The sequence below is a fragment of the Spermophilus citellus genome, assembly GCF_964194105.1.
Source record: "Spermophilus citellus genome assembly, chromosome: X".
Taxonomy (NCBI): domain Eukaryota; kingdom Metazoa; phylum Chordata; class Mammalia; order Rodentia; family Sciuridae; genus Spermophilus; species Spermophilus citellus.
In genome coordinates, this window is record NC_138190.1 from 4,701,145 (window position 1) to 4,719,952 (window position 18,808).

Sequence of the window (18,808 nt, forward strand, 5' to 3'; positions counted from 1 at the left end):
ATCTGTTTTAATTGAATTAAGGCCGGGAGTGGTGGGGAGTCGGCCCCAACGTGGAGAGGAGGAAGGAGCGCTGGGAGTCTGGCGCACCGGGGCTGGGCCATATAAACCTTGCAACAGAAACCACTTTGCAAATGCCCGAGGTCTGAGGCCTGGAGGTGGGGGCTTGGGCGTGGAGATCCCAGGGCTCGCGTACCCCCATCACCCTTCCTCGCACGCTTCCACCTTAGCTTCTGGCACCCACCCGGGGTGTCTTGAGACTTCCCTCACGTATTTCTGGCTTTTCTCCCAGGGAGGTATTTTGCAAAGGTCCCGGCTCCTTCTGAGTACCCAATTTTGGGCGTGGGGGGTAAACCATTTTGAGACAGACGGACCCTCCGGCAGGTTGCAGGGGGTTCTGTTGGGGCAGCTGGGCGGCTTCTTTTGGAGGTGGGGGAGGGTAACACTAGCGTGGCCCAGGTCCGCGTGCCCCAAACTGGGAACCGTGGGGGTGGCCCGGGTGCCCAGCCTCTTAATACAGTAGTAGAATGGCTCGGTTCGCACTGGGTGGGGTCTAGGCCTAGGTTCCCCCCAGTCCTGCTGTCCTCCCCACGGGTGAGGGACAGGGCTCAGAGCAAGAAGAGAGAGGCCTGGGTTTTCCCCACCCTAGGCGTGGGGTGGTAAGGCTTGGGGTGAGAAACTGTGTGGGGGTGCAGGTCCCCCCCACCCCATCGAGCGAGAAGGTGGGGGCGCAGATCCTCCTGGGGAGCCGTGGGGGGAGGGGCAGTCCTGGAGTCCCCACCGTCCGTGGGGGAGGGGCTGCTGGTTTGGGACTCGTTCCCCCCCCCCCGGGTGTAGGGGAGGGGCCGCCTGGGACGCGGGTTCCCCTCCCCCTCCGGTGGGGGAGGGAAAGGCTGGGAGTGCGCCCCCCCAGGCCGTGGGGGAGGGTCGAGCGGAGGCGACCCGCGGCAGTCCTCCCGGCCGGGGTCGGCGCGCTCGCGGCCGCTCCCCCCGGAGGTCACTGCCCGTGCCGGTCCCTCCCGCCGTCCCGCCCTCTGCCGCCGCCGCCGCCGCCGCTCCCGCCCCAGCCCCCCCACTCTCGGCGCTCGGGAGCGAGGAGCCGCCAGCGCCCCCGCCCCGCCGCCGCCGCCGCAGCGCCCTCCGGCCGCCATTCGGCACCGAAACTTTCCAGCGCCCGCGCCCTCTCGGGGACTCGGCGGCGGCGGGCGGGGGCGGCCCGGGGGCGGCGCTCGGCTGCTCCGGGGCGCCGGGCCCTGGTCGGCCGCGGCACGGCCCGGGCTCGGCGACGGCCGGCCGAGGGAGGTACAGCGCGGCCCGGCGCGGCCACAAGTTGCGCTGCGGGCGGCGAGGTGAGTGCGCGGGGCCGGCGGCCGGCGCGGTCCGGGGCGGGGGCGCAAACTTCTCGGGCCGAGGGGCGCGGCGATCGCCCCGCCGGGGGCTGGGGCCCGCCGCCCGGGCGCCCGCACCCTCCCCCCCGCGCCTGGGGCTCCCGGGGGGCAGGTCCCCAAGTGTGCCCGGGCCCGGGTGGGGGCGCGGTGCACTCCCCGGAGGCTGAACAATACCCCGGTGTGGCCGACCCCGGAGTGCGGGCGCGTGGGGCGCGGGCGGAGGCTGGGGGTGCGCCTTTGTTTTGGGAGGGGGAGGTGGCCAGCAAGTTTGGGAAAGCGCAGGATTTCTGCCCCGTTCGTGGCCCCTTTGTCTTTGGCTCCTGGGCCACGGCGGGGCAGCCCGGTGCCGCCGGGGGGCCGGGGGCCGGGGCGGGATTCCCCGTGGGGGAGGGGATCCCCATTCATCCCGGGGCGCTGCCGGCCCTCCCGCGCGGAGGAGTGAGTGGCGGGCGAGGCGGCCCGGGCCCCGCGTCGGCTCAGTCTTGGAGGCGCAGGAACTGTCAAGGAAGTCGGGGGGGGGGGCTCCCCGCCCCCACTCCAGGTCCCAGCGCGGGGACCCGATGGGCGGCGATCTGGGTGGAAGCGAGCGTCCTTGGACGGGAGAGGGTCTGCAGAGCGCGGCCTGGGAAGGGTGTCGACCTGTTGCTCCCGGGCGGGGGGAGCGGGTGGCAGCCTTTCCCTGCTCCCCAGGGACACCTTCCTTAGGCAGGTGCGGGAGCTCGGAGTGTGTGTGTGGGTGCACCTTAGGGAGTTGGTGATAACCGCGTTATCACAACTTTGGGTCGCCCGAGGCCGGCCTGCGATGGGATAGGGCCTGGATTTCACGTGCGTTGCTAGTGCGCGGTCGGGCTGGGGGTGGGGGTGCCCGGCTCGCTCTTTGCAAGGCCTGGCGTTCTCCAAGCCAACTGCATTGGAAATTCCACAAAGTTAAGGTCCGGCGTGTTTCTTTTTGAGTTGGTGGTGTCGTGGAGCAAAACCTAGAACGCCCTTCACACGCATGTGCAAGTGTTCTGCTTTGCCTTGTCGTGTGGCTTGACATGACTTCTGCATGTTTTCCTCTCTTGACACGCCGCCCCAGTGCATCCCTGGTTTCTGCTGGAAGAGAAGGGGGCGGGACTCTAGGAGGGGAGGGGGAGGAGGGGAGCGCCCTGTAAGGTCCTTGGCTCCGGTGGCTTGGGGGTAGGAAATGGCTCTTAGAAAAAGGTTACAACTCATTCTTAGAAAAGACACAATTAAAAAAAAAAAAAAAAGAAGAAGAAGAAGGAGAAGAAAAGGAGACTGTTTAGTATGGAACTATTAAGACGTTTGTATGACACTTTTATTTTAAAGGGTGTTCTTGTCTCAGGTGCTGTATATTTTGGGGGGAAGCCACCCAGTCGGGTGATTAAATAAAAAATAAAACTTGGAGTTCATTAGGTACTTGAGCTACATATTCAAATGGCTCCTAAAGGCAACTCCAGCCTTTCTTTAGTCAAACACACTCCTGTGGGACCCAAATGGGGAATTTGGGGTGTAGTGAGGTCATCCTCTGGGCCCCACCCGTGCTTGATGGGCTCAGAGGAGATCAGTTTGCCAGTACTGTTTGGAAAGACCAAGTAATCACTTTGTTGTGTGTACACTCAGAGGTGAAAGTTTCAAAATCTGGAGGTTTTCTTTTTATCAATTGTATCAATATCACTGATTGTACTCTAGGTCATCTTAGTAAGAACATAACTTTCTCTTTTTATGTTGATGGACAGGTGTTCATTCAAAAGTGTATTGACTAGCTGCTGGGGGGATACCAAGGCATGGCAAAGCTGCCATTTGGGTCACTAGGAATGGGAGTGGGTGTGTGCTACCAGCATCCTCAGGTGCTGGCTCTGACTGTTCTTTTATTGAGGGTTCCATGAGTTCCATCCTTTGCTTTTCATGCATGGATCCCCAATCTTCCCAGACCCTCACACTACTACTAGAAGTGTTGTAATGGACTGAATCTGGATACCATGTGGAGGTGTGGGGCACTGGGGTGTACTGAGTCCTACTTTATCTAGCACAGCCTCAGTGTTTGAAGTCTGTGTGATGGCATCATGAGTCTGCCTTCCTGGGTGGTTAGGAAAGTTTCTACCAGCCCTGTGGCCAACAGAATGCTGAATAGAAGCCCTGAGTTTGTCCTCATCCTGACTGGTGATGTCAGCATGCGGATTATTTCCACTTGGCCTGAAGTCTTGACAGGGCCCACCATGCTGATGGGTTGTTTGACCTTGAACTTCTGCAACTTTCCTGGGAATCATTTTCTAAGTGTAAAAATGAACAGGATTACTAGCAGAGTGGTCCTCTCTGGGTAATGCAAGAGCCCAAAGAGAATGCTTATGTTAAGTTTTTGAAAGTATAAAGCCTCTTGCAAATTTTAATTGTTCTTGCACAAATAGAACAATTGTCCTTACATAACTCCACTGTCCTGAACTGAGGATTTTGCAGGCACTTGGCTCTCTATGGATAGCAATTATTGTTTCCATTCTGCAGCTGAGGACACTAACCCTTATAGCCATTAAATGACATGCTCACTCATAGCGGGAGGACAGTAACCCTTATAGCCATTAAATGACATGCTCACTCATAGCGGATGGGGAGGGAAGATTGGGTGGTTCCCCTGGCCCAACTCTGAAACTTGGTGTTACTTTGCCTTCCTGTCTAGTGTGGATTTCCATAATAGGAGGCAAAAATCTATAAATTACACACGTGTGAGAATCTATACTGACTGGGTAGAAATCTGTGTATACACTCTGACGGTGATTACTTTCTTCTGTAGCCATGCCATTGGATATGGTAGTCACTAAGCCAGACATTTCTGTTAGACTTAAATTGACTAAAAATAAGTCCTCAGTGTATTTCATGTACTCAATGATGTGTGGAAAGTGGCCACTGTATTCAGTAGTGCAAAAGTTTTGAAGCAGGTACTGCTGTGTAGTTAATGAAGTGAGTGAAGGTTAAGGAAAGAAAGGAGGTGGGTGTACTTCTTGGGTGGAGGGGAGAGGCATTCAAGTTTAAATAAACTCTTATTAAAAAAAAAAAAAAGAGGCTATGTCTTAACCTGAAATTAATAGCGTTAGTTTTAGATTGGGGTGCCCAAGGCCAGCTTCCAGTTAGAAAATGAGGAACATGAAACCCCTAGAGAGTGTTTAACTTTGGGCCAGGCAGGGGGCTCTCTGTCTGGAAAGTGGTCCCGCCAGTCCCCACACGGCCCACCTGAGTGGACTGCAGTGAACACACCACGTGGTATAGCTGGAAGGCTCTTGTCCAGCTGCAGTGGGTGAGGGTCCTGCGCAGGGTGACCGAGTGCTGAATTGCATTCGACATTTTCAAGTTTTCGCTGGCTCTGGGTACCTGGGGCTCCTCTGGGTACCCAGATGAAGGAGGGCTGGAGGGAGCCCAGATTAAGGTTGAATCTCTTGAGGTTGACATCTTCCCTAAAAAGGCGAATGAAAAGGAATCCTTCCAAAAGTGAGTGTTAGAAGAGTCAAAATTATTTAAAACATAATGAAACAAACAAACAGAAAACCCGAACATAGCTGTTAGCTGTTTCCCCGGGTGCTGGGCCCTCACCTCAGTGTTGTTTTGTCACTCATTTGATGTTTTTTTTTTTTGTGTGTGTGTGTGTGTGTGTGGTGTTGTGTGCATTTTTATAGCTTTGGATTAGAAATCTGTGAAGGAGATGGAGGAAGAAACCTAACTTGGTGTCTATCAAAGATGTCCTCTCTGAGTACCGCCCTGTCCCCTTTCTCCTGTGCCTTTGCTTTTTGTTGGGACTCTGGTGTCAGGACTTACAAACCTGGATGCCCATGGCTCTCTTCTGGGGGTGGGGTCCCTCTGGAGGGAGGCCAGGCTCAGAAGAGCCACCTACAGGGGAACCTCAGTGCCCCAGGTCAGGTCCCTTTCCATTACCTGTTGGGTAGCAGAGCAGCTCACCAAACCCTAGGGTCCCCCTTGCCCATGTCCCATCGGGTCAGGATCCCACAGTAGGCTCTGACTTTGACATTGACATGAGTGAGGCAAGACCATCCTACTTTGGTTTCCCGACATTTCCCTCCATTAAGGAGAAAAAAAAAAGTGTAGTACGCTACATGCAATAAATTGTTAATCTTTCACCAGCAATTATGTTTAAAAAATAGTTCCAATCAGGAAGCACAACTCGAGTCATTCTGTAAACACATTTTTTTTTTTTTAAACACTGGAAAGATAAACTTTTTTTTTTCCATAACTATTTTTAGCCTGAAGGAAATAACTGGCCTCTTAGGCCGGAGACTGGAGGCGAAGTTTCCCCTCCGCCCTGCCCTCCTTCACCCCTTCCCTCCTTCCCGCCCCTCACTGCCGCCCTTGCCCAGATGGACCCATCTGGCCAGCTCAGCACAAGTGAGAACCAGAATCAAAGCTGGAGGTGGGAAGGGACTGGAAAAGGTTGACGTGTGTCCAAAGGTCAACGAGAGCCTGTGTCTAAGAACAGGAGTTGACCTTCTCAGGGGACAATGTAGCCGTGAAGGAGTCCATAGCCAGGCTGCTGCTGGGCCGGCGAGCCTCCTGCATGGCCCTTCTGTCCGTTGTCAGCGCTTTCAGATATTCATGGAGCTTCCCTGCCTGCTGGAGTGAATTGGAAACCATTAAGAAACAGAATTGGGCCGGGCACAATGACACACAACTGTAATCCCAGCAGCCTGGGAGGCTGAGGTAGGAGGATGATAAGTTGAAGGCCAGCCTCAGCAACATCTAGGACTAAGGAACTCCGTGAGACCTTGTCTCTAAATAAAATACAAACTAGGGCTGGGGATGGGGCACCGTGGTCAAGTACCCCGAGTTCAATCTCTGGCACCCATTAAAAACAAAATAACAACAACAACATAATTGGACTGAATTTAAAATTAAAATGGAAGAGTTGTTTTTTTTTTTTAATCCAAGGTAGTTGGGTGCCATTTCCTTTGGCTTCTTAAGTTTGTTCCTGGCCATTGAGAATGGAGAGATCAAGATGTGGGGTATGACGTGTGTTCAGGGAAAAAAAAGGGAAAAATCTTAAAAATGAACGTGGAGAATGTTGATATGGTGTCTTCAACATTGAGGGCTGGGATTTGTGCTCAGTTGGGGCCCTTGTGCCCCCCGCCCAGGGCACAACTTTGCCAGTATGTGGAGACATTATGTGTTGTCACGGTGGGCAAGGCGTTCCTGGAGATCAGTGGATGCTGGGACCCGTGAACTGTGGTTTGGAAACAACCTAAGTGTGTCCCACAGAGTTTCATGGACTGGCAGCTTGGTCCCTGCTGAGGTGGTGTTGAGAAGTGGCACCTTTAACAGGTGGGACCTAGTGCAACGTAATTAGGTCAGAGGGCATGCCTTTGGAAGGCATCCATGCTGTCCGTGTGGTACAGTGAGTGAGAGCAAGCTCTTCTGAAGGAGCAGGCCTGGCCCTGAATCTCTCCGACTTCCTGTCTGGCCGTGGAATCTCTTCCTCCTGGACACCCTCCCATCCTGCCACCCTAGTCCACTGTCATGTTGTGATGTAGCCACGAGGCCCTCACCACCACCAAGCAGAGGGCTGGCAGCCTGACCTGGGACTTGCGGAACTGTGAGCTAAGTAGATCTTTATAAAGTACCCAGCTTTAGGTATTATTTGTTATAGCAACAGAAAAAGGGGCTAACTCTACAGAGGGGGCACAGGACAGCCCCCATCACAGAGGATGATTCAGCCTTCAATGTTCATAGTGCCAAGAAGTGGTGACCTGGAGTTATATAATCAACTGTACAGACCTGTTTTGGTCAAGGTTCTGTGGGGGAGGAGGATGCCAAAAGGAGAAATATATCTATCAAGTTGTGCAGTTCTCAAGGTATACAGGTATCAGGGGCGGGCAGCGTATTAGGAAACAAGTCTCAGTAGGTGCTGATACAATAAGTTTCAGGTGCTCACAGGAGTAAGGAAGGAGAAGAGGTTGGAGATGAGCTTTGAAGAATGATTGATTAGAAATAAAGCCGCTAAAGCCCCTAGGTGTAGGGGGAAGGGGCTGCTGGTCTCTTCAGCTCTGTCTGAACACAAGTACAGTGAAGCCCCAAGTTCAAGTGCACGGTGGCCAGCGTCTTCCTTTTGGTTTGACTTCCTTTTGGTCTGCTTGTGCCTTATGGTGTTGATGCAGACCCACTCTGCACTCAGTGAAATGAGTGTCACTTGGAATCTCACCCGGCACAGGGTGACTGAGAAACCTCAGAGGGTGCAGGTGAGCAGCAGTTGTCTGAAGTTTTCGCTGCTTGCTGGACTCGGGGTTGCTGCTTCTGCCCGTGTCCTCTGCGACAGCTGGTGGGGTGGTTGAGTGAGCAGGTGTTTTGGACAGCTGGGAGTGGACCTAGGTTTTATAAATGTGCATAGGGAAGGGGTGTCCAGAGTGGGGTTCTGCCATGGGCTCCAGTCATCCTGAGCCAGCCCCCAACTCCTAGTGAGCCCCAAACCCAGCCTGATCAAGGGATTTTGCCCTTCTGCTGGATGGGTGATCAGTGTCACGAGGGACCGTGCTTTGCGGTCAGATGTAGTTACTGACAGCACCTGGAGGCAAATTGGTGAGCTCCTCCAGCATGAGTTTTCTTAGGGGGAGAAAGGGAGGGAGAAATTCACTCAGGGTTCTTGTGTTAAAGGAGATGGAATTATTGGATAACGCTCGGAGTTCAAAATGCTTGTTTCCCTCTATTTCCAAATTCAGGAACGGGATCTGAGTTTTATCTTCATTGGTAATGGTGGTCTCTAGCAATTCCATTTATTTATTTATTTATTTATTTATTTATTTAGGGGGTGCTCCCCAGTACCAAAAAATTATACTGATTGAACCCAGGGGTGCTTAACCATGGAGCTACATTTGCTAAGTTGCTGAGGCTGGCTTTGAACTCGTGATCCTCGTGCCTCAGCCTCAGCCTCCTGGGCTGCTGGAATTACAGGTGTAGGTCACTGTGCCTGTTGGCTGCTTTATCTTTTCCCTCCCCCCCCCCCTTAAGTTCCCGGGCTAGTCATATTTAGAAGTATATTTAAACATACATGTAGGATCCCACCTATGTAATTACAGTCTATGTGAATAGCTTTGGTAATTGCTGTGTGGTAAAGTCGACAGCTTTCCTTTGGGGCTTATGATTTTTATGAGTGTTAGCCTAGGCAAGGTTTTGAGGACTGCCACCACCTTGGGGATAGAGAAAATCCCAGCATCCCAAAGACAGCATCCCTTCTTCCGCAGTCACCCTTTCTGCAGAACACCTGCACTTTATGAAGTGCCCCATGGGGAATCCCCCACTCTTCCAGCAGTTTCTGTGACTCTCTTGACGACATGCAAACTTTGTGCTTTAGCATTCTGTGGCCAAAGTACTTTCCCTGGAAAGGCAAGCTGTGAGCCCTGGGTGTGCTCCAAAGCAAGGTTGCGGACAGCTGGCTGCTGCTTGCTGTGTTCGAGAAACCAGAGCGAGACAGCTGCAGGCGTTTAGCTGGGGGTTTGATGAAGATCCCCTCTTTTGCTGGACTTTATTCTTGCCTCCAGGTTGATGGACTTGGGACATCTTTGTACTTACTGCCAAAAACTGTTACTCAGGCCTTCAGAGACTGTTCATATATACAAGGTATCAGAAGGTCAAAATCATGGCTTTTACTTTGAACATAGGATGTATGGACACTGAAGAGCCCTTGAAGTTTTCCCCATAGGTTAATCCTGTGAAGATAAACCAGACCAAAGACACCGAGTTGTTCATTTGTCAGAGAAATAAAATGGATCCATGTGTTTGGTGCTAGTTGGGAACCTCCTTTTGGTGTACTCCAAAGCTTGCTGTGTTTGAGAAACCCTAATCTCAGGGTTTTTTTTTTTGTTTGTTTTTTTGTACTGGGGATTGAACTCAGGTGTTCTTGACCACTGAGACCCAGCCCCAGCCCTATTTTGTTGGTGTTTTACTTAGAGACACAGTCTCCCTGAGTTGCTTAACACCTCACCATTGTTGAGGCTGGCTTTGGACTCTCGATCCTCCTGCCCCAGCCTGGCGGGAGCCCCCTTGATCTTGTGAGAGATGGCACATTTTCTGGAAGAATCCTTGTCCTGACCGTTTGGAAACTGAAGTCTCGCTTTGGTGTCCTGCCTGGTTGTATGAAGTCAGGTAATCTGGGCGTGTCTTCCCGAGTAGAGGCGAGAGGTTGGGCGAGCTTTTCTCAGGTGTGGTGATTTTGCCGGGTTCATGGACACTACTTGAACGTTAGGTGCGCCTTTTTTAAAAAAAAGATTGTGGCCAAGGATGATTGTTATGGTTTGCATGTGAGGTGTTCCCCTAAAGCTTACTTGTAGTAGAAGGTTCAGAGGAGGAGTGATTGGAGAGCCTCAACCTAATCAGTGAATTAATCACCTGATAGAGATTAACTGAGTGGTAACTGGAGGCAGATGGGGTGTTGCTGGAGGAGGTGGGCATTGGGGGCGTGGCTTTGGGGTATATATCTGTGTCTGGCAAGTAGCCTTTCTGTCTGCTTCTGATCGTCCTGTGAGCTGCTTTCCTGCACCGCTGTGATGTCCTGCCTCACCTTGAGCCGGAGGAATGGAGTCTGCCGTCTGTGGGCTGAGACCTCTGAAAGTGTGAGCTCCCACGTAAACTTTTCCTCCTCTACAGTTGTTCTGGTGGGGTCTTTTAGTCACCGCAGTGAAAAAGCTGACTAAAACAATGAAATGTTGAGATGATGGACAGTTACTTACGTTCCGTGCTTAGATTAACTTTCCCCCTATGGTTAAAAGAAGCCCTATTTTGGTAAACATGGGTAAGTTAGTTATTTTGGTTTTAAAAAAAGAAGGTTGACTCTCTGGGCTCTAGGATGTTTCTGAGTAATTCTTGAGAGTACTGTAGCGTCTCTGGTCTCCCAGAGGGCGTAAAATAAGTGCAAACGGTGCTCGGGGCACAATTCAACGGTGTTGATTCTTGACCAGGGTGTCTGCCTATTTTTCCAATCATGATGTCGATGCAATGCTTAGAAGAGAACAGGAACGATTGCTTGCTTTCCTGGAGCTGGGAACCTGCCACATGACCCCGGATAGCTGGCACTGACTGCTTCCCTCTCTGGAACCCTCGCCACCAGCTTCTGGCAGGGGGACAGAAGCAGGGAGGAGGGAGACCCTCACCAGCCAAATTGCTTTCCCAGTTCTCCAGGAGGTTGAAAACTTGGTCCAGGTGTGTTGAGAACTGGATTGCTAACATCATCCTCGTAGGAGCAGGAACAGAAGGGCCCTGGTCCCCTTTCAAACAACCTGTCTCTGTACTGCTGAGGATTCGCTCTTGGTCTCGGGCTTCAGTATCTGCAGGTGTGGGGCATGCTTTAATTGTGCAAGCACTTCTATTTTGATTTCCTGGTGGAAGTTTACACCCACAGAAGCTCACTGTATGAGCTGCCGTTTTATTTCCTTACCTCCTTAACAAATACTTTTATGCAGTGAGACCATCTGAAATCCCCCTAAGAACTGGAGGGAATGAGGCACACCTGTCCGCGGCTTCCGATTCCAGTGCCATGTGGGTGATTCCGGGTCCCGACTGGTCCTCTGGGTGCCTTCTGTGAAGTGTGCCATCTTGATATCCGTTTGAAGATGGGAGGTGAAGTTGAGTAGATGTCACCAAAGCCATGTGACGTGGAAATCTATACTGTCACTCTGCAAACAGAATTCCTAGGATCTATAAAAATCCAGGTGGTGCTGTAGTTACCGATTGTACTTCTGAAAACCAACAAGGGAAGGAGGGAATTCATGGCCCCACCATTTGTTTATGTGGGGAATGGATTAAACTTGGGTCTTTGCCATAAATTCTTTCTCCCAGAATTTTATCACTTATTTACTTATTTGGTGGTGCTGGGAATTGAACCCTGGTCCTCAGGCATGCTAGGCAAGCCCTCTATTGCTGAACCACAACATCCCCCTCCCCTCTTATCAGACATTTTAATGCCAGGCAGTTTTAATGCCAATTCCATTTTGGTAAAAACTCAAGAACCCCAAGTTAAAAACTTAATTTTCTTTTTCAGTACTATTGAAATCGGGGGAGCTACATCCCCAGACCTTTCTTTTTTAAAGTTTGAGACAGGGTTTCCATAAGTTATGGAGGCTGATCTTCGACTTGGATCCTTTTCCCCCAAGTAGCTGGGATTACAGCTGGCTTTAATTCATAATTTGACTATGAAAAAAACTACCACCTTAGGTTTTGTTTCTGAGATATTGCCGTCTATGCCAATTTGTAACCGTAACCCACGATTTGTATTCTAATATGTCAAAAACCAGCCAGACGCACACCTGTTATCCCAGAAGCTTGGGAGGCTGAGGCAGGAGGATCATGAGTTCAAAGCCAGCCTCAGCAATGGTGAGGACCTAAGCAACTCAGTGAGACATTGTCTCTAAATAAAATTCAAAATAGGCCTGGGGATGTGGCTCAGTTATCAAGTGCCCCTGAGTTCAGTCCCTGGTACCAAAGAAACAAAAACAAACAAAAACAAAACTAGCCAGAAACGGTGACCTTGGAGGTGGACCCAGCCCTGAAGTTGGTGAAAATAAGAGCCAGTAACCACTTATGCTCTGTTCACAAGAGAAATGACTGTCCACCAGATGAGGACCAGGGGAGAAGCCCCTGGAAGTCTGTCTCCCCTTGCATGTTGGGAACTCTGAAGTTCACCGGGCTGGCGTGGTGTTTCCTTTAAAACGGAAGCCCCCATATTTGGGGGAGGGGATAGAAATGACTCATTGCAGGTTTTAGTTTTCCAAGCTGCTCCGAGTTTCATGCGCTCGGGCAGGTGCCCAGCAAGATGTACTGGAATGCAGGAAGAAACCTTAAAGGTTCACTTAAAAATAGTCTAATGCTTGTATCTACTGAAGTTAGTCTGGGGAAAAAAAAATGCACTAACAGCTGGCTTTAATTCATAATTTGACTATGAAAAAAACTACCACCTTAGGTTTTGTTTCTGAGATATTGCTGCTGATTCTATGCCAATTTTTTTGTATGGAGCTCATAAATCATGAGGTGGGGGCACGGGAGCTGTACTTCCTGAACTGATACATGTGTGTGCTCTGAAATCGTATTTAGGGTCCCGGAAGCTGGGAATATGGGACAAAGCCAAAATTTCTGTGCAGAGATGCACAGGTGTGTGTGTGTTGCACACAGGCCAAGTGACTTTGCAGTCTCCCCATTTAACATTTAGTGGTCTGGAGGAGTAAAGAGTAGGGATCTTCCTTAGGGAAGGAAACATTCAATGACAGGGTGTACCCTGCACATCTTAGATGAGTGGGTTTTGCTTTGTTTTTAAAGCTGAAAGAATATTTGAGAAGCCAATGACAGTATCTGGTTGCAGGTGCCTGAGGAAACCTTGCAAAAGTGTGGAGATTTTGAAGCCTTTCTGATTCTGCAGTGTTTTCCTAATTACCTCCTTGTGTTTATAAATCAGCTCCTTTTATTGACGGATGCCTCCAGGGCTCTGGAGAGTCAGGCCTTGTGTGGAAGAAGTGGCTCAAACTTTAAAAGGAAACGGGAGGAGACAGTGCCAGAATTGGGTGCCGATGACAGTGCTTGGGTGCCCTAAGTCTGGCTGTTGGTTTGATGTTTTTGTCCCCCACCGGCTGCGTTTTATCCATCATGATTGCTGTTAAAGTTATTTTTGCATTTATCACATTAGTCTCATTTAGATGGTAAAGATCATTTTAATTGGTGCTGAATCACGGGTGTTGGAGTGAATGCATATCAAGATTAAATTCCAAAGTCGGACCCCACCATGGACTGTGGAGGTGAGAGGTGGACCTCCGGGCCTGCTGGCCAGACCCCTTTGCTGAGAAGGGCTGGAGGTTCAGTTTTCATGAAACCCTTGACTGTCCACCTCAAGTTGCTCTGGGATTTCCAGGCCTGCTCTCTTGTTTATTTAACTGGAAGGGATTGCTGAATTAGCTCTGGTATGTGTGTGCTGGCTGGTGTAGTTTTGGCTGTTTGTCTCTCTCCCCTTTGCAGAGACCGAATTCCCAGTGTGACTTTGTATATAAAAGGATGCAGGGAAGAGTGCTTGCAGGCTTCCAGTACTGAGGGGACTCCTCGGGCAGACGTCATTAAGGCACCTCCTCGGCATCTGCGCAGACATTCACTTTTCCCTTGATTATTTCTCTCTACTTCAGGAAGCATTGCTTTTCTTTGTAGTAATGTTCAGAAGGCACCCACTGCAAGGAGAGAGGAGAAAAGGGAAGTGGGTTTTTTAACAGCCTGCATCTGTACTCTGTCCCAGCTCTCCAGAGACCCTTTAAGCTCCTCTGATGGTCAAAACCAAGTGTAAGGCAGGTGCAGAGAGTATTCGCCAGTAAGCTGCATGTGCCCCCCACTGCCCACCCCCTGGAGGAGGAAGGGGGATTCGCCTGGTGTGCCTCACCTTGCAGGCGGGTGGCTGGACACCCTGGATCTGGATCCTCTTTTGTCTTTGCTAAGTGACGGCAGAGGACATTCTGTATCTATTTGCCAGCCAGGCCCACACGCCCCTCGGAGGCCCACACCTGAACTGATTGAGTGGACGTGGGGTGTGGTAGGCGGGACCGGTGTCTCCCTACACTTTCTGGGAGAGGAGGCTGGACGGTGCAGGGCTGGAACAAGTCAGACCAAGTGGGACCAGCCACAGGGACATGAAATCTGAGCACAGCAACCTCAGGGAATATAGAACCCAGTGGGCAGAGAGCATTCTTGGGCCATTCCCATCCTGCACACCCAGCTGGCGGCTAACTCCCCGTTGAGAAGCTGGGGGTATAAAAATGAGCTGTCTTTGTCTTTCCGTGGAAATGAAAATCAAATCAATTTTAGTTCCAATAATTGTATGTGAAGCTTTATAATTGGAAATCTGAAGCTAGCAAAATTATATAACCCTAGTTAATTACATTAGTGTACCCAAACTAAATATAGCATGGGATTAGCTCATGGAAACATTTCATTTTTTATCCCAGTCAGTGCAGCTCCTAGAACCCAGGAGTCAGCGAGTTCTTGCTTCTTTCTTTTTGCAGTTGCTAGAGGTGGAACCCTGGGGCCTAATACTTGCTAGGCAATTGCCTGACCCGAGCTACACCCTGCTTCCCCCCTCTCCCAGTTAGCTGCCTCCTAGTTGCATTTTGTAATGTTTTGAACATTCTGTACAAATTTCCAAGAAAGTTGGGTGAAATAGGAGACTGTTTCATTTTTTTTACAGATTCAGGTGCAAGTACAAATGGCGGGATAGGTCGTCCTGTTGGAAGGCAGGCCTCTGGTTTTTCAGGGTGGCGCTCCCTTTAAGGGAACTTGGGGCTCTGTTCATGGTTTCTATCTACAAGTAAAGTTCACGGTTCTCTAATTTCCCGTTGTGTTTGCTTTTCCATTCCACCTTCTGTATTTGGACAACGCATGTATTTTTCTGGATGGGTTTCTGGTGGCACAGATGTTCATCAGAGTGGAATTTCTGTGCGCACGTCGGGGGCGGGGTTGGGCATTTGTTAACAATAGTCTTGTACAGTGGAACTGGATACATTAGAGATTCAGGCTGGGCACCAATTTCCTTTGCAAGCTGTGTATTTCTTTGTTTCATTTGGGTTAGCCATGAATGTTTGCTTTGCCTTCTGGGGGGCAGAATCTCCCTGAATGTTTCATTTGATAGGAGCCGCCCCCTCTCCCCCCATCTTTCCTTTTTTCTGGTCCTGGGCATGGAACTCGGGACCTGGAGCATGCTAGGCAAGCGCTGTGTCACTGTGTTACACCTGGAACTTTTCTTGAACAGTGTTGAAGTGTAAAGGAGATGCCATCATGTCACCTATCTTAAGTGAATAGTAATGCACAGTAAATTTACCAAGTTGTGGAGACCTCACCATTACCTAGCTTGAAATCATTTTAATTCCCCAATAAGGTGGTCCTCCAGTTGCCCTCGGCCTCTGCTCCCCTGTCCCCTCCTTCAGCCATGGGCAATGGGGGGGGGCTCTCTATAGATTTCCCTTTCTGGATATTTTAGAGATAAGTCTCCAGGAAGGAGTATCTTTGTGGTGGAGCTTTCTAGATATTGACGTATCTCGCTCCCCTCTTCCCACTGCCCAGGAGAGGGAGGGAGGGAGGGGGAGCAGAAGGCCAGTGGGGTGGGCTCCCTGCCTCCAGTTCTTCATCTGTCTGGAAAGTCAGGATAATGATGCGCTTGTTGCAGGCTCCAAGGTGAAACCACGTGGGAATCATTAGTTCCTCACCTGGCGCGTGGCAGGAGGGAGCTCATGGTCCGCTTGGGGACCATGACAGGGAAGGGTGTGTCCCAGCCCCAGGGGGCAGGTGAGAATTGCTAAGGGGTGGGGCTGGCTTAAGGAGGGTGGGCTGTCCCTGGAGAGCTGAGAACAGCCCCAGCAAACACCCCAGCTCATCTTGAAATCCAGGTGCCTTTCAGGGCGCTGCATGTGAGGCCGGGAAGGAAGCTGGGGCTTGGCCCAGGATGAGGGTGGCTCACTGGTGCTCAGCTGGGAGCACCTTTGCTCCCAGGGGCAAAAGGTGGTAGAAATGAGGAAAGGGTATTACTGGAATCCTGTGGGTAGAGGCCAGGAAGGGTATCCTTTGGTGCAGGGTTGGTCCCCTGCCACCGACCAAGAGTCATCCAGTCCCCAAAGGTCCTAGTGCTAGGGTCAGAAAACCCTGTCTCCGTAGCTTGAAATCTCCAGGTAGTTTCAAGAGAGGCACTTGGTGCCTCTGTAGAGGCTTGTTGAAGGACTAAACTCCCCTTGGGCTCACAGAAGGAATATAGCACTTTCCGTCTTCAGGCATGCCAGGGGAGTGGACCATTTTCCTCAGGCAAGGGATAAAGCAGACTTTGGAGCTCACTTTTTTTCCCTTTGGGCACTGGGGATTGAGTACTAGGGGTCACTGGACCCCTGAGCCACATCCCCAGGCCTATTTTGTATTTAGAGACAGGGTCTCGCTAAGTTGCTTAGGGCCTCACTGTTGCTGAGGCTGGCTTTGATCCTCCTGTCTCAGCCTCTGGAGCTGCTGGGATGACAGGCCCTGGCTGGAGCTCACTTTTGAGGGGGAAGAGTGACATTTGAACTGTTGAAGCAGTCACTTACCTGGGCTTGGATCTGGTGAGCATCTGTCTCTTCCTGGTGGTTGGGTTCCCCCGTACCGGCCTCCTCCTCTCCCTTTGGTCTCTGGAAAGCTGGCCTCCCCCCTAAAAGTGTCTGTCCTTTACTTGGGCCTCCTGGACTCGCTGCCTCTGATCTGCCCTCTGGTCTTTGGTTTCTATTGCCAGTCCCTATCCCTACACTTTTTTCCCCTCAGGGAATAACTGACTCTAGGCTAATTTCAAAGAGCCCAAGCCTTTCAGAGTTAATCTCTTCTTCTTCCCCCTCTGGCTGAGAAATCAGGGTACCCAGTCTAGGAACGTAGCGTGTAGATCATTTCCTAGCCATTTTGCCTGTCCACAATCAAATATGTAGTGTTTCTCACCACGTGAAATCACGTGGTGCTTGTTAAGATCCATCTGCTTGCCTTATTTTTCTTTATTGAGGCAAAATTGAAATTGGCATAAGTAGGCACAAAGTGCAGTTTAACTCCTCACATATACATAAGTACACATGCATGTTTGTGAAACCTGCACCACAATCAAACTCGCAAATATTCCATCGCTTCCTGAAGTTTCTTTCTCTGCTTTGGAATCTCGCTGCCTCTCTACATCCCTGTCCCCAGGCAACCATCCGTGGGCTCTAAGTTACTGTGCATTTTCCTAGAATTCTTTTTTTTTTTTTTTTTGCTTTGTGTTTGGGTTTTGCCTGGCTTTTTTCCCTTGGCAAAATGATTTTTGGGGCTTCCTGGGTGTTGTATGTCATTAATTCTTACTTCACTGCTGGGCGGGATTCTGTTGTCTGGAGGCAGGGAAACTTGGGTATCCATTCCATAGTTGGACTTTTTTTTTTTTTTTAAATGGGTAATGCTGCTGTCCATGTCCACTGGTTCTCAAACTTCATGTATCAACCATCCGGAGAGCTTGCTGAGGCAGAGGGCCGGGTCCGTGCCCTGCATCTCTGATTCAGCAAGTGTGGGATGCTGGGCCCAGGTCTGTCTGCCTGACAGCTCCCGGCTGCTGGTGGCAGGGGTGGCCTTGGGGTGGAGTGGGAGGCAGCCTGGTGCCAGGCTCTGTGCTCGCTCTGCACGGTGCTCCCTGGAACCTGAAGGGGGGGGCAAGGTCCTCCCCTGCCTTTTCTTTCTTGGGCAGGCCAGATCGGGACCCCTGGGTTTTCCCAGGGGACTCCTGAGCTCATCCCTGCACCACCTCCAGGCCCGACTTGCGGCTGACCTCAGCTTGCTCACATCAGCATCTCTGCTCAGGAGATTTGCAGGATCGCAGGCCCTTTTGGAGCCTCTTCTCCATGGGACGGTGGAATTTAAAATACTCCTTTCATCACTGGCTGATATTCCCATGGCAGCTGCTTCTACCCCCTCCTACGCTCCCCCACCATTCATAGAAATCCAATCATGGGATCCATGGACCTTTTTAAATTTTTTTTTTCTTGTAGTGGTAGATGGATACAGTACTTTTTTCTCTATGTGGTGCTGAGGCTCGAACCAGAGCTTCTCGAGCTCTACCGCTGAACCCAGCCCAATCCATGGACCTTTATGTCTGGCTTCTTTCACTTAAAACTTTTGACGTTCATCGTGTTGTGGCTCATTCCTCGTTAGCATTTTGTCACCCCATGGGCAGAGGTGGGAGGGTGGGCCAAGGGACCCCAGGAGTGCTGTGGATGTGAGGAATGTGCCAACCCAAGATGCAGGCCGGCCCTCCCCTTGACTGCATTGGAAAGGGAAAACCTGTTCACAAACTCCGGGACCATTTGGCTTCCAGCCTGATACCAACAGTCATTTTTTTCCCCATCCTCCCAACTTGTGCACCTAAAGGTCCACGTGAGATCAACTCTAGGGCTCCTGCTGATCTCTCCCTGCGTGACATGTTTTGGGGGTGGGTATTAGTAGGTAGGTAACTAGACTTGGGACATTTGACTTTCCATGGGGGTGGGGGTGGGGTTGTGTGACCTTTCTTCCAGGTCTGAGGTTGTGGGACTCACCTGCAGCTTGCCTGTGGTCACTGCAAGGGTCTCCTGAAGCCCCAGCCTTGACTGAGAAGACTAACGGAATTCTTTTTTTGGATCCAAGGCACTTAACCACTGAGCCACATCCCCAGCCCATTTTCTATTTGATTTGGAGACAGGGTCTTGCTAAGTTGCTTAGGGCCTCACTAAGTTGCTGAGACTGACTGTGAACTCATCATCCTCCTGCCTCAGCTTCTTGAGCCTCTGGGATAACAGGCCTGAGTCACTGTGCCCAGCTGAGGTTATTTTCCAGGTTGAGCACCCTCCTGTCCATGTGTGACTGCAGTTTCTGGTTCAGGGTTGGGTTGCAGAATATACCCTGATTTTTCTCTTGTA

The 18,808-nt window shown here is 51.0% G+C and overlaps 1 protein-coding gene across 4 annotated transcripts in view; it reads left to right on the forward strand.

Moving 5' to 3' along the window:
- Positions 1-926: 926 nt before the first annotated feature.
- TBL1X (transducin beta like 1 X-linked) overlaps positions 927-18,808 on the forward strand; it is a 177,984-nt gene continuing 160,102 nt past the window's right edge. For 3 of the 4 annotated variants that reach the window (XM_081276732.1, XM_081276731.1, XM_081276733.1), the window contains exon 1: positions 940-1,346. The gene's annotated coding sequence lies outside the window, so the exon portion shown is untranslated. Of the gene's footprint in view, positions 1,347-18,808 lie in introns of all 4 variants that reach the window. The other variant, XM_081276734.1, reaches the window with a different exon arrangement.